We start from the raw sequence: 15081 nt of genomic DNA on the forward strand, positions 1-15081 counted from the left end.
TAATGATAATTGGCAAAAGATCCAAAAGTGGCAGGAATTCAAAGCAATGAATGTTTAGTGTCTAGAAGGTAATACTAGCTTAGAAATGGAGGCAGATTCAACTGTAGCATTCAGAAGGGAGTTGACTAAATATCTGTAAAGAAAGAATTTGGTGGATTCTGTAGAAAGGATAGGGGAATGAGTCGAGCGGATTTGCTCTTACTGGAGCTCATATAGACTCAACAGACAGAACAACCTCCTTTGATGCAGTAATTATTCTGCAGGTCTTCAATTCAATTAAATGTAGATGGTGACTCTATCCCTGACATTGATACACAGCCAAATACTGTTCAGGATTCACGGAAAAGCAAGTTGTCAAGTGATGAGGTTGCACTTTCCTCAGTTTCAGGGATGAGTACAACGTCATGCACATGAACAGGTCAAAATAACCAAGGAAGCCTGTCACCTGACCGATTCTGTACTGACCATGTTTAACTGTATATGCCATAATGTAAGTCATGTGGTGAGAGCACATAGTGATGTGCTTTGTGATGTAAGCAATGTGTGGAAGAATCTTCTTCCTATCAGACCCTGTAACTGCTAAATAGTTAACCAGCATGCCTGCAGAGTGCAAGAACATATGCTTATTGCTTGAAAGGGTGATGGAAGCAGATTCCATCCTCATTTTCAAAAGGGATAAGTATGGAAACACTCAGCAAGTCAGTAGGCATCTGTGGAAAGAGAAACAGTGATAGTACTTCAGTTCATAGACACTGTCAGAAATTGTCTGATATGTTGAGTGTTTCCTGTGACTTCTGTTTTTTATTTCAGATTTCTGGCATCTAACTTTTTCCATTTTCATTTTCAAATACTTGATACTTGAAGGAGAACGATACATAAGGCCAAATGGAAAAAAAATAACTGAGATATGGGAACGCTTACATTGTTCTTGCAGAGAACTAATGCAAGTTTGATGAGCTGCATAGCCTCCTTCTGTGCCATAATGGCTCTGAATTTAAGAATGATGCAGTTCCCTCTATCTTTCCCTCTCTCTGTTATGAACACAGCATCTCCCTCCAATCATCTAACTCAGATCTGAAACCCAATCCAATTAATTCACATTTTCTGCTTGATTACACTCAGCAGAACAGATCAAGAGAATTCCATTAAGACACATGTTTTAATAGTGAACACAAGTAAAACTGCAAACATTGCAATGAAGTTTTATTATATTTTGTGACATAAAAATGAGGGAAATAAATTAGGTTTTTAATTTGATTACAGATAATGTAAGTTGCCAAACCACCCTTATCAAATTTTAAGTGTGTTAATTCAGTTCTTTTGCGTGTTCTTTTTCTCTCTAGAATTCCTCACACAAAATAGCTGTGAGACTTCAGTCTTATTATTTTAAGCACAAAAATTCAAGATCTTGGAAAACATAAAAACATGTTAAAACTAATTAAAACCAGAGAACTAATGACTGAATAACTAGAGGCAGATTATAGACAAAATTGATTAGCTGAGTGACAAATGGTGTAAAATCTTCTACACTTGAGGAACAAGTCAATAACACTGTTGAGAAAGCTTAATTACGAAGTATTCCTAGCTATCCTCTATTTTTTTGAGAAGAGTATCAAATTCCCTGAACATACAGAAGTTCAGCCTTTTGGCATGATAATGACTTGAGTCAATAGATGGTGTAAATGGCTGAATAGCTGGAATGAGACTGGAAGCTGATAAGAAAGTTAACCTTTATTTTGTCACAGCAGGAAGCACCAGTAGGCTACAAAATCTGGTAGATGACAAAGAAAATCCATTATCCACATCTGGATTTATTATAGGGCAAAGCTATTGAACAGAAAGTTTACTCTCTTGAAATATGTAACTAGAATTTTGATTTTTTTTACATATAATATCCTGACAAGATATTGCACAATAGGTCTTATTTAGAAACAAACAATATGCTGAAGGAACTCGGTGGGTCGAGGAGCACCCGTGGGAAGAAAGGAAATGATAATGTTTCAGGGCAAAATCCTGCATTGGGATTGAGAATGAAAAGAAGAGATGGCCAGTATAAAGAAGCGAAGGGGAGAAAGGATTCCAACATGATTGATGGACTAAGGAGGACTACGGAGGTGTGTAACTTGGTAGACATGGTAGGGGAGGTGAGGAAGGGTGGAGTTGGAGGGCAGTGCAGGTAAATGAAAAATGGATGCAGGCCCATATCTCCCACAGATACCTGAATTCCTCCAGCAGATTGGTCCTCCTGCATCTGCAGTCTCTTGTGTCTCCAAGTCATTTCTTGTCCTGCAATAATCAGTGGAACATTGTTGGCCTGGGCAAGAAATTGGCTGCACTTACCAAGAGTTATTATTGTTGATACTTCCAAGGAAAGATAAGTACTTACAGAGATCAGCATAAGGGCTGATGTTCTTCACAAACTGTAATAACAATATAGAGGAAGCAATTCAAAGTTCAAATTAAATTCATTATCAAAGCATGTATATGTCAAAATATACCATGTTGAGATTTATTTTCCTGTGGGCATAGTCAACAAACCTATAGAATAATAACCATTACAGAATCAATAGAAACCCACAAAACTAGGGTGTTCAAATAGAGAACAAAAGGCAACAAAATGTTTAAATACAAATGAGAAAAAAAATAAAAATCAAGAACATGAGATGTAGAGTCCTTGAAAGTGGTTGTGAGAACATTTCAATGATGGGGCAAGTGAAGTTGTTCCCTTTGCTTCATGAGCCATTTTGTTCAAGAACATAAATATTCTGTGAGGTTATGGACGATGAAAAAATTTTTACAAATGTCATAACTTTGGATAAGAATAATCAGATTAGGAGACCACAGGGAATGTTTCATTGACTCCTGACCTGTTCGCTAAATGAAACATTCTCTGCTGCCCTGTGATACAGCAGATAGTGTTGCTGCCACACAACTCCAGCAACTCATGTTCAATCCTAACTTCAGGTGTTGTTTGTGTGGAGCTTACACATCCTCACCGTGACTACGGTGAATTTCCCCCGGATGCCTTGATTTTCTCGCACATCCAAAAGACATGCTGGCTGACTGGCTAATTGGCTACATACTTGCCTCTCCCACTCTCCCACCACCCCTCCCTCTGGAGTGTAGGTGTGGAAATCAGGGTGGATGTGACAGGCATGGAAGATAAAATACTTTATGCACAGATAAGTGCAGGAATGGGATTGATAGGAATGATCTGAGAGACAATTTAGACTTGATTGGTCAATTAGCCTTCTTCAATATCAAAAGAAAGTATGAAATATAGATACAGACTTGGGCTAGTAAGTAATAGTTGCACTGCAAAAGTGCCAGTCATTGACCATCTCCTAAAGGAGAATGTAACACCAACCCTTGAGATCCAGGGCATTATCACTGCTGAGTTAACCACCATCTACATCCTGGGGATCACCATTAACTAGAAACTCAACTGAAGCATTATGGTATAAAGAATTATGCTGCAAAGATATCTTATGATAAGTACTTACCTTTCTGATGCCTCAAGCAGTTGCAAGTCAGAAAGCAGGATTGTGATGGCATATTCTCCACTTTTTCTGAATGTGTTCACCCTGGACAAAACAGCTGCTCGATTTTCACTCTATCCACCAGTATGAACACTCATTCTCTTGTCAACCATTGAACTGTGGCTGTGTTTTGAGCTGCCTATGAAAGGCATTTTGTGTATTCACACTGGGTACTCCAACTGCATCTCCTCAATCTCTTCGTTAACTTCCATCACCAAGAAAGACAAAGGCAGCAGATGAGTGAAGACATCACCACTTGTTGGTTCACTTCAAAGTCACACATCATCTTGAAAATAAATCAAAATTCCTTCATAGCATCGTGGAAGCACCCCTTAACAAAAAGAACAGTGCTGGTTTTAGAAAGTGTTTCACCACCCTTTTTCATAGACACATAATAATGGGTAATAAATTTTGGCCCAGCCAGAGATATACGTATCCTGATTGTGAATAACAATGATCTTTGATGAGGTAGCTGAAGACAGTTAGGCCTAGTATGATGTCCTGATGTACTATGAGTGAGGTGTTTAATATCCATGGTCCAATAGACAGTTTGCTCTTGCTCTTTTTGACATCTGTTGTACCAAAGCTGGGAACCACACACAAATAAGCATCACTTTAATGACTTCAGGAGACACATTTCATCTCTGGCATTCAGTTCTTTTCAATGTCCAAACGAGAGTTGCGGTGAGTTTTGACCAAACCAAAACTGAGCATCAGTAAACAAGGCATGGATGAAGAAATATAGCTTGATTACATTGCCGATGACACCTTCCATTACTTTGCTGATGATTAAGAGCAAACTGAATGAACTCGATTTGCTCTGCTCTTCACGGATGGGCATACCAAAGCAATTTTCCACATCAGTTGGTAGAATTAAGAGAGTCTGTTGGACTGGAACAGCTTGGTTCACAGCAAGGCTGTCTCTGAGCCATAAGTCTTCACCTCCACAGCACAAATGGTATGGGATCCATCTATTTCGCAGAGCCCTGTGCTGGTTAAAGACTGCCTTCTGTGATGGTGGGGTCCTCAGGAGTAGAATAAAGCAGATCATCCATTCAGCACTTTGCTTCTAAATGCTTTTGACATATTATAAATTCATGCCACGTTCAAGTATCATTGAAAATAGTAATATTCATGGAATCTCATCTCATTAGTTGCTTAATTTGGACTGATCATCAAAGCATGAGTTGAGTTTGGGTTATTTTTCACACAAAATGTGATTTTAATATGTGCACACATACTAAAGTTTGAAGCACCAGTTTGACCATTCAAGGATATGTAGGATACATTGTAGCTTATGTTCATTGAACTCTCGGGAGAATTTATCCTATATTGATACATCAGTCCAGAAGGGTGGCATTTTAGGGATGCCAGGCTCTCTGGAGCACATTGGTGTGGTGACACAGCTCATCAGGGAGGCAAGAGCAACCTGTCAGTGTTGTGGCTCGACCTGGCAAATGCATATGGCTCCATTCCGCATAAGCTGGTGCAGCTCACACTGACCAAATATCACGTCCCTAGCAGAATCAGAGACCTTATCACTGATTATTACAGCAACTTCAGGATGAGGGTCTCTTCAGGAGCAATTACATCAACCTGGCACAAGGTGGAGGTTGGCATCATCACAGGGCGCACTATCTCAGTGACACTGTTCTCCCTAGCCATGAACATGCTCACTAAGTCTGCTGAACCAGATTGCAGAGGGCACAGAATGAATTCCGCTCAACGGCAACCACCTATCAGGGTATTCATGGATGACCTCACAGTCACCACAGAATCAGTCCCAGGCTGCCGGTGGATTATGCAAGGGCTTGAGAAGCTGGTGGAGTGGGCCCGGATGCGTTTCAAACCTGCCAAATCAAGATCAATGGTGCTGAGGAAAGGGAAGGTGGAGAACAAGTTCCGGTTCAGCATCGCAGGCACAGCCATCCCAACTATCACAGAAAAGCCAGTCAAGAGCTTAGGGAAAGTTTTTGACGGCTCTTTAAGGGACACAACATCCATTCAGGCAACCTGCACCGAGTTGGATGGCTGGCTGAAATCTGTGGACAAGTCTGGCCTACCTGGGAAGTTTAAAGCCTGGGTGTATCAGCATGGCATTCTTCCCAGAATCCTGTGGCCCCTCCTCGTCTATGCAGTTCCGATCTCGACAGTCGAAACCTTAGAGAGGAGGGTTAGCAACCACCTCAGGAGATGGCTGGGGCTGCCAAAGAGCCTGAGCAGCATCGCACTCTATGGACACCACAACAAACTGCAACTGCCCTTCAAATCCTTGGAGGAAGAATTCAAGGTAACAAGAGCCAGAGAAGTGCTACAGTATAGGGACTCAAGTGACCCGAAGGTGGCTGGAGTAGGGATCCAAGTAAGTACTGGCAGGAAGTGGAGGGCAGAGGAAGCTGTTCAGGAGGCAGAGGCGAGGCTGCGTCACAGGAGGCTGGTGGAAGTGGTCACACGAGGCTGAGCTGGGCTAGGATCCTTTCCAACTCCCCAAATGGACACCAGAGGGAAGGAAAGGCGTCGTCTAGTTCAGGAGGAGGTGAGAGCAGTAGTGGAGGAGATGAGAGCCTGCAAGGCGGTGGGAATGAAGTAACAGGGAGCTTGGACAAGATGGGAGAATGCGGTTGAGAGGAAAGTGACCTGGGCTGACCTTCGGAAAGCCGAACCACACCGCATCCAATTTCTCATCCAGGCAGTGTACGATGTGCTTCCAAGCCCATCAAACCTGCACACATGGGGCAAGGCAGAGTCATCTGCGTGCCCACTGTGCTCCAAGCGAGGAACCCTGGAGCACATCCTCAGTGGCTGTGCAAGGGCACTTGGTGAGGGACGGTACAGGTGGAGGCATGATCAGGTCCTGAAGACCATCGCTGAAGCCGTCAGCGCAGGAGTTGAGTGGGCGAAGCGGTCCCGACCCTCCAAGCAGACCATTGCCTTTGTCAGAGCTGGGGAGCAGCCAATACCTGCCAAAAGAACATCTGCAGGCATTCTGACCTCTGCAATGGACTGGCAGCTGTTGGTGGACCTTGAAGGACAACTGACATTCCCCAACCATATTGCAGCCACCACCCGGTGACCAGACATTGTCCTAGTGTTGAGTCTACTAAGCAAGTGGTGCTGCTGGAGCTGACAGTCCCATCGGAAGATAGCTTGGAAGAGGCCTTTGAAAGGAAGCTCTCCAAGTACGCAGGACTGGTCAGCAACTGTCAGCAGGCTGGATGGAGAGTGAGGTGTCTCCCAGTGGAGGTTGGTTGTAGGGGATTCGTAGCCCGTTCTTTAGTTAGAGCCTTCAGCATTTTGGGCATCGAGGGAGAGAGGAAGAGGAGAGCCATCCGCAGTACCACCGATGCAGCAGAGTGGGCCTCAAGATGGCTGTGGCTCAAAAGAGGGGAGCCATGGAGTCATAAGTAGCTAGCCATCTGGACACAAGCTGGGGTCTGATCAGGTCCGACTGGGTCACTTGGAGGACGTTGTATGATGTTGAAAGACCCGAAACACCCGATGATTCCAGGAACATCACTGAAGGTGTGTCCAGAAGCATCAATAGATGTATGTACACAGCTCACACTTGCATCTCTATCCAATGTTAACTCAGAAAGGGCATAAGAGTAATGGGAATGCCAGCTGACTCATTAGTTGTCTTGCTGATTCTTGTTCATTCATGTTGCAGTGTTGGTTGGCAATGAGTCATGAGCATGAAGTGTTACTTTGCCAACCACCAACTGTGCTCTCTCTGCATTGCAGGTGTCAGACTGTTGGGTCTTGGTGAGGATTGAATGCCTTTATGAAGGTGTGGACTTTAAAAATCAGATGACAGGCTGCAATGGCATATTCAGTGCAAAGATGTATCTTGTGTGTCAAAGGTGGAAAACTTTGAGAAAAAGTGCAAAGATATTTACAGTGGGGGAAAAAGAAAAAATAGTAAAATGACAAAAGAGAAAAATACAGATACATACCAACAAACCTTTAGGATCACAGCTCCAAAACTTCAGGTGTAGGAGTAGGCTATTCAGCCCTTCAAGCCAGCACCACCATTCACTGTGATCATGGCTGATCATCCACAATCAGTACCCTTTTCCTGCCTTCCCCCATATCCCTTCACTTCGCTATCTTTAAGAGCTCTATCTAACTCTTTCTTGAAAAAATCCAGAGAATTGGCCTCCACTGCCTTCTGAGGCAGAGCATTCCACAGAACCACAACCCTCTGTGTGAAAAAGTTTTTCTTCAACTCCATTCTAAATGGTCTATCCCTTATTCTTAAACTGTGGCCTCTGGTTCTGGATTTCCCCAACATCGGGAACATGTTTCCTGCCTCTAATGTGTCCAATCCCTTAATGATCTTATATGTTTCAATCAGATCCCCTCTCATCCTTCTAAATTCCAGAGTATACAAGCCCAGTCGCTCCAATCTTTCGACATGTGACAGTCCCGCCATTCCGGGAATTAACCTTGTGAACCTACGCTGCACTCCCTCAATAACAAGAATGTCCTTCCTCAAATTTGGAGACCAAAACTGCACACAGTACTCCAGGTGTGGTCTCACTAGGGCCCTGTACAGCTGCAGAAGGACCTCTTTGCTCTTATACTCATTTCCCTTTGTTATGAAGGCCAGCATGCCACTAGCTTTCTTCACTGCCTGCTGTACCTGCTTGCTTACTTTCAGTGACTGATGAACAAGGGCACCCAGATCTTGTTGTACTTCCCCTTTTCTTAACTTGAAACCATTCAGATAGTAATCTGCCTTCCTGTTCTTGCCACCAAAGTGGATAACCTCAGTTATCCACGTTAAACTGCATCTGCCAGGCATCTGCCCACTCACCCAACCTCATGCTTGGAGAAAAAGGAGTGCTTTTTCTTTGGAAAATTCTTTGGAATTTAGTGGGGTGCACAGGAGTTTTTACCATATGTCTGAACATTTACACAAAGCCAAAATACAGAAATTCACATCCTTCTTCACAATCACAAATATATTCATCACAATAAGCTCGCAATGACATTGCACAACAACATCAACCAACTAACAATTTCCAGGAGCCCACGCTCTTCCCCATCCCTCCAGTGAACTCTTCCACTGAGCATGTGCACATGAGAAGCACAGCGTCGGTACTGCCAGACAGAGATAATGAGAATGACAAGGCTACTTGGGGGGTGGGGGGGGGGGGAAATGAAGGAAAAGTTACTTGTGGCAGAGCTGCTCTAAAAGCAGCTGGGGATTCTGTAGAAGGCAAAGTCCTTCAATGTGTTAACCAACAGACAGCTGAGAAAATTGTATTCAGTCATGAATAGAACATCCAACAACTACTGAAAATACTCCTATTCATCCATTTTATGGCACCTTAACTATGAAGTATTCTGCTGCTGTTTAAAAATGAACTTAGCTGAAGAAATAAAAAGAAGTAATAGCCTCACCGTAAGTATCTCCAATATTAATCAACATAGAGTGAAATTGCACTAAACTAATCACCAGGAATACAGTTTGTCACAAAAGGAACAAATAAGAGAATTGGGTCTGCACTCTTTGGAGTTTAGAAGGATGACAAAAGATTTAATAAAATCTGCAAAATTCTTAAGGACTTGGATAGAAACAGAGTTAATCAGCCCCTTCCTAGGGTACCTGGAACTGGATGACACTGCCTCAAGATAAGGGGCTAGCCCTTCAGAACAAAGACGAGAAGACACTTCTTTCCCAGAGAGTGATTGATTCCAGAGAGGTGTGGAAACTTAGCCAATAGATAGATAGATATTCAGATATTAAAGGAACTATGGGACATGGGGTGAATGCAGGAACTTGGCACCGAGTTATAGAAAAGCCAAGATTCTATTGGATGGTGAAGCCGGTGTGACGAGTTGAATAGTTTGTATCTGCTTCCATTTCTTATGGATTTATTATTATATAATTATTCAAAAATACTGAACAGTATTTATTAAAACCAAAGTGAGCTAAAAAACATGGAAAAGCTTGTAAAATATGTTGTTTAATCATTGACAAGATGTGAAAGACCAGTATTTAGTGTCCATCTGAGAAAAAAAAGCAAATTAAGAAGTACCCAAATAATTTCTACTCTTCCCTCCCCCAAATGGCTCCATCTACCCATTGCACCCTCCTCACCTGGGTCCTGCTATTGTTTGCTTGCTTCACCCATTTCTCACCCTTCGTGTCTATATAAACTAACTCCACTTTACGTTCTCAGTCCTGATCTCAACCCAATATGTCGACTATCTCTCAAGCATCCGCAGATGCAGCTTGCTCCACTGAGCTCCTCCAGCAGCTTATTTTTTGCTCCAGATGCCGGCATCTGCTGCCTCACCAGATTATGGAACTTCTTTGACCACCTGCCATGAGAACACCAGCGAGATGAATGAATCTTTAAGCCAAGTACGGGTGCACAATCAATGCTAGACTTGACAACAACGTTCGGATCCTGAGAAATGAACTTGAAAACAAAACTCACAGCATTGTGTTCAATACAAGCCAAAGGGCCTATACACTGTCTTGTACCTTCAATGTTAAGATGTCTCGGGCCGCACTTGGAGTATTGTGAGCAGCTTTGGGCCTCTTATCTAAGAAAGGATGGTCCAGTTCATGAGAATGATCTTGGGAATGAAATGGTTAACAAATGAGGGGCATTTGATGGCTCTGAGTCTGTACTCACTGAAGTTTAGAAGAATGGGGGGGATCTCATCGAAATCCATCAAGTATGGAAAGGCTTAGGTAGAAAAAACATGGAGAGGATGTTTCCAACAGGGGGAAAATCTAGAACCAAAGAGCAAAGCCTTTGAATTGAATGACTTCCCTTTCGAAAAGAGATGAGGAGGAATTTCTTTTGTCAGAGGGTGGTGAATCTGTGGAATTCATTACCACAGACAGCTGTGAAGGCCACGTCATTGGGTATATTTAATGTGGAGATTGATAGGTTCTTGATTAGTAAGGATGTCAAAGGTTACAGGGAGAAGGCAGAGGAACAGGGTTGAGAGGATTAATAAATCAGCCATGATGGAATGTCTGAGCAGATCTGAGCAAATGGTCCAATTCTGCTCCTGTATCTTTTGGTCATAAATACATTAGTGTGCATTAAGCCTAGAGCTTTACACAAGACAGTGAAATAGGTACAAGCACCCAAGCCCAGAAGACACAGAACTCTGATCTGATAGATTTAAGGCTTATCAGTTCCATAATCCAATCCATATGGACAATGCAGTCATTCTGTTGATCTATAACACTGAAGAATTTTGCATACTAGCCAACAAAACAAACATTAAATAATATATGGCAGCATAGTGAGAGGGGCAAGAAAACCTAGTCAGATTCTATAGTTTAGATGTTGAGACACAGTGATGCTTTACTGGCAACTAACTAATCTACTAACTTCTTATCACACTATTTCTGGACAGCGCTCACTGCAATCAGTAGCTTGTAACTTCCCTTTTGGAGTTGTGCTTTTAACTACCTGCATGACTTGACATATTTGCGGATTCAGTGAACTGGAGTCTCAAAGCTGCAGTGCAGAGGCACAGCGCATATGGGCCAAATCAAGGCAGCAGAGCCCAGGCCCTAGAGTGAGGAACCAGCCAATATTTGGCTGATTTAAATGCTAAAATAGATTGAGAAGTTTGGGTATGGGCTGATTTGAAGCAAACAGTCCTGGGCTCGAGAAAGGAAAGTGTTTAGGTTTGGCCGATTTAAGTGTAGGGCCAAATTAAAAAGATCCGGGTGTCAGACCTGGAGGCAATGGATGGGCCAGTGTTCAGCTTACTGCACCATGAGATTTTTTTCTCTCTGTGCTGAACTGAGGCTGTGGCTCCTGGACCAGCTGCAATGATGAACTGGCTTCCTGGCTGTGGACTCACTTTTGTGAGCTTTAATTCTGCGTGTTATTTGTTTACTTTTTATTGTTTACGTGATTTGTTGGGTTTTTTTGCACATAGTGTTTGACAGTCTTTTTAATGGGCTCTATTGGGTTTCTTCATTTTTGTGGCTGGCTGTAAGAAGCCACATTTCAAAATTGTGGATACTATACATACTTAGATCATCAATGTGCTGTGAATTTTGAGTTTAAGATCTTCTGTCTACTGAAAATGTTAAATGTACCGTGGAGCTTGCGAAAAAAAATTCCTTTGATGTTCCTTAAGCAACACTAAAACTAAAGCTATTCTGTGGGTTTGATAAAATAAGATTTGAGTGTGCCTTCTCTGCATTACTCTAGTTTGCATATCATTCATTAAGCTAAAAGGTTTACGCTGCTTTACAATTAATCCCTAATAGGGTGGCTTCTTTATCGTTCACTTTTTGTTTAAGATCTTTCTTATGGGCACCAATCAATAAGGCTTTCTTAAATGTGCCATACTTTTAAAGTTATTGAAGCTTTTTCTGCATTTGCTGGAATTGTTCACAAATTTATTAAATTTATAGGCTATTTAGCCCAGTCATTTTGATGTCCATTAGTGGGAGGTAATTTTTTTTGCAAGCCTTTAATGCAGTCTGAATTTTCTAAAACAACTGTTCTGATATACTAAGTCACTTTTATCTGAAATATGGTTTGGGAATCTATTTTCTTCATCTACAGTTTGTACAAACTAACAGCTCATGCATGCTGAAGTCGTTTCCCAGTCCATTTCCCAGTTAAACTTATGGAAAATCTGCTTTGCTCTTAAGAGCTGAAGTACTTGCTTATATGATGGAAACTGGGGTAGTAGGGCAGTGTTGTGGATAGCATAACACTTACAGTGCCAGTCGTCAACGCCCGGGGTTCAATTCCCACCATCGGCTGTAAGGAGTTGGTAGAGATTCTCCCTGTAGTCCCATGGGTTTCCTAGGTGCTCTGGTTTCCTCTTACCTTCCAAAGATGTATTGATTAGGTATAGTAAGTTGTGGGCATGCTATGTCAGTGCTGGAAGCATGGCGTCACTTGTAGATTGCCCCCCCAGCACATCCTTAGACTGTGTTGATTCTTGATCAAATGACAGATTTCGCTCCATGTTTTTATACTTTGATGTACATGTGACAAATAAAGCTAATCTTTTATTAACTTTACATGTATCCTTACTTTCATTTTAATTTTGCCAGCCATGCTTTAATTTTGACATTTTTTTAGTGTCAGACTTGAACAATGAATGGAAAAGGAGAAGCACTTCAATTCTTGACATGTTGACAGCCATGTTTTGGTTATCTCTACCTCTGAAGAGAAGCGAATCGATGAAAAGGGTGTCAGTGCAATTGGAAGTCTTTACCACAGTTACTGAAAAAATGTAGTGCAAGTAAATGAAAAAGAGCAAAATCATAATGAGGTAGATTGTGAGGCCAAGAGTCCATCTTTTTGTATAAAAGATCCATTCAAGAGTCTGATAACAGTGGGTTAGAAGCTATCCTTGGCCCTGGTAGTTCAGGCTTTTATATCTTCTGCCCAAGTGGAGAGGAGAGAAAAGAGAATCCGGAGTGGGTGGTGCTGTGTATTTGCAACCTATCTTTGTACTTAATACAGGCCCTAGGCCTGAGTGGACGTAGTAGTAGTAGTTTGTACTTAATATAGCGCATATATCATGACTCGAAGCTTCATTCTCTGGTCGTGTCTTTATTTCTCATTCTCGCTTCCATGCTCCCTCACATCACATGTTGTTCTGTCCCAGACTGATGACATCATCACCGTACTTAACAAGTGTCAAACTACATTAACTGACCTTACTGTTTTAACACATGACATCCTTCCTTTCTTGAGAAAGAAACTTCAATGTTGTAGATCACATACAACTCACAGATTTAACCATTTCAATTCAACACATAATCTCTGAAATGCATGACTATAATCAACACATTTTCTGTGTTAACTTAATGATAACTCTGGAACTGAAAACTTCATTTTCAACTTACAACAGATTTCATTGTTTCAAAACCCTCAACTTAAAGCTCTACTTCAATACAAAATCAATAAACTTCGGAAGTTATCTTCTAATCCTTTGAGGTCTGTCTACCAGTTTCTCTTTGCATTCAACATCTGGTAATGGCTTCTGCTTACCATGAACCTGAGCTTGTCTGTAACTGTCCATCATATTGTCCTCCTGTCCCAGTACCTCACTGTTAAATCCTTGAATTCCTCCTGTTTGTCAAAAATCTCTCATTTGAACTTTCTTACGTGTGGTTTTCCTTACATACTGCACTCTTATTGGAGACTCAACTACCACTTGATTTCCTCCCCACCTTGTGTGGTGTTGCATTGAAAGGTGTGGTGAATCTGTTTATGTTTTCTTGCTGCATCAGCACAGTGTCCCCAACTTTTACAGTAAACTCTTGCGATCTCTTTAACCTCCAGGTTGAGTCAGTAGTGAAGAAGGCGAATGCAATGTTGGCATTCATTTCGAGAGGAATAGAGTATAGGAGCAGGGATGTGATGCTGAGGCTCTATAAGGCGCTGGTGAGACCTCACTTGGAGTACTGTGGGCAGATTTGGTCTCCTTATTTAAGAAAGGATGTGCTGACATTGGAGATTCACTAGAATGATTCCGGGAATGAGAGGGTTAACATATGAGGAACGTTTGTCTGCTCTTGGACTGTATTCCTTGGAGTTTAGAAGAATGAGGGGAGACCTCATAGAAACATTTCGAATGTTGAAAGGCATGGACAGAGTGGATGTGGCAAAGTTGTTTCCCATGATGGGGGAGTCTAGTACGAGAGGGCATGACTTAAGGATTGAAAGGCGCCCATTCAGAACAGAAATGCGAAGAAATTTTTTTAGTCAGAGGGTGGTGAATCTATGGAGTTTGTTGCCACAGGCAGCAGTGGAGGCCAAGTCATTGGGTGTATTTAAGGCAGAGATTGATAGGTATCTGAGTAGCCAGGGCATCAAAGGTTATGGTGAGAAGGCAGGGGAGTGGGACTAAATGGGAGAATGGATCAGCTCATGATAAAATGGCGGAGCAGACTCAATGGGCCGAATGGCCGACTTCTGCTCCTTTGTCTTATGGTCTTATGATCCTCTGTGATCATCTGCATACAGCTTGTACTCTCCTTTTTGCTTTGCATCCCGATCTTGTACTACCTGTTCTGCTGTGTGTACCTCCTTGATGTCTGGTAACATCCCCCTCATTTTACATTCGTAGAGAAGTTTGGTAGGACTTTTCCCTGTAGTGGCACGTTCCACACATCTGTACACAGTCACATACTTTCTCAGTTCACATTTCCAGTCAAGTTCTTCTGCTTGAGCAATCCTAATCCTCTTCATCAGCAATGCATTTGGTGCTCCACTTCACCATTTGCCTGAGCCCACTTTGGTGTTGTTTCCAGGTTTTTGATTCCATTACTCTCACAATATTCCTTGAACTGTTAGATCTGAATTGCGGTCCATTATCTGATTTGACAGATATGGGCAGTCCATGTCTACTGAAAATGTTCCCCTGACTGTCAATAGCTCTCTCTGCAGTTGTAGAGGTCAAAATATCATATACATAAAATTGATTGTAGCAATCAACTACTACTAAAATGGAATGATTTATTGGTAATGGTCCAAGCAAATCAACAGCTGCCTCCTGCCAAGGATCATCTGGTAACGGTGTC

This window comes from Mobula birostris, chromosome 7, assembly GCF_030028105.1.
Source record: "Mobula birostris isolate sMobBir1 chromosome 7, sMobBir1.hap1, whole genome shotgun sequence".
Lineage (NCBI taxonomy): Eukaryota > Metazoa > Chordata > Chondrichthyes > Myliobatiformes > Myliobatidae > Mobula > Mobula birostris.